Source organism: Lipotes vexillifer, unplaced genomic scaffold (assembly GCF_000442215.2).
Source record: "Lipotes vexillifer unplaced genomic scaffold, Lipotes_vexillifer_v1.1 scaffold865, whole genome shotgun sequence".
In the NCBI taxonomy this organism is placed as follows: domain Eukaryota; kingdom Metazoa; phylum Chordata; class Mammalia; order Artiodactyla; family Lipotidae; genus Lipotes; species Lipotes vexillifer.
In genome coordinates, this window is record NW_006795130.1 from 1,575,679 (window position 1) to 1,576,739 (window position 1,061).

General features: G+C 40.2%; 1 protein-coding gene across 2 annotated transcripts in view; it reads right to left on the reverse strand.

Annotated features, from left to right (window-relative positions):
* The window catches only part of SAMD8 (sterile alpha motif domain containing 8), a 42,884-nt gene that overhangs the window by 25,358 nt on the left and 16,465 nt on the right, over window positions 1-1,061 (reverse strand). The window lies entirely within an intron of this gene.

Sequence of the window (1,061 nt, forward strand, 5' to 3'; positions counted from 1 at the left end):
AAAAAAAAAAAAAAAAACACAACCCCACAAAGGCAGATAGATAACTAACTGCAGGAAACCCCTTAGATTAAGCATATTTCTATCTACTATACAAATAATTTCTACAACAGATATAAAGCCTTTACTAGATATTAAGTATCTATAAATATCTTAACAGCTCAATTCTTTCTATACCTTGAATATTCCATTACAGAACTGAAAAAGGAATTTTCTTCTTAAACTATCATTGAGATTTAGTGATAAAACATTTCAATGTACCATAAATTTGAGGGGCCATATTTTATACTGCAATTATAGTATTTCCTTTTTTTTTTTAATTTTAATTTTTGGCCTCACCACTTGGTTTGCGGGATCTTAGTTCCCTGACCAGGGATTGAAACCTGGACCTCAGCAGTGAAAGCACGGAGTCCTAACCACTGGACCCCTGGGGAATTCCCAGAACGTAAACAATTTAAACCTGGTGCTTAGAGAAGCCCTTACTGAGAAGGTGACCAAGTGATCCCACACAGTTCTGCTTATGTTCTTTTTCCATTTTAAAATGTTCAGTAACTTGGGCCTATATCAGATTTATAAACTTTATCAGATATACGGGAGACAAAGGCCTACATGGAGAAAAAACCTAGTTCCCTAAAGTACTTTCTCAACTACTAAAGCCTGTGGGCTTTCTGACATTTCCCAGATCTCTAAAGACCATATTTCCTTCTGAGATGATTTTTAAAAAACACAGTAAGGGGACTTCCCTGGTAGTGCAGTGGATAGGACTCTGCGCTCCCAATGCAGGGGTCTGGATTTGATCCCTAGTCAGAGAACTAGATCCCACATACATGCCACAACTAAGGAGCCCACGTGCCGCAACTAAGACCTGGAGCAACCAAAATAGATAAATACATATTATATTAAAAAAAAAAAACCCACAGTAGGTAAACTTTAAAGCATTAAAAAAGAAGAAGAGGGGCTTCCCTGGTGGTGTAGTGGTTGGGAGTCCGCCTGCCGATGCAGGGGACACGGGGTCGTGCCCCGGTCCGGGAAGATCCCACATGCCGCGGAGCGGCTGAGCCCGT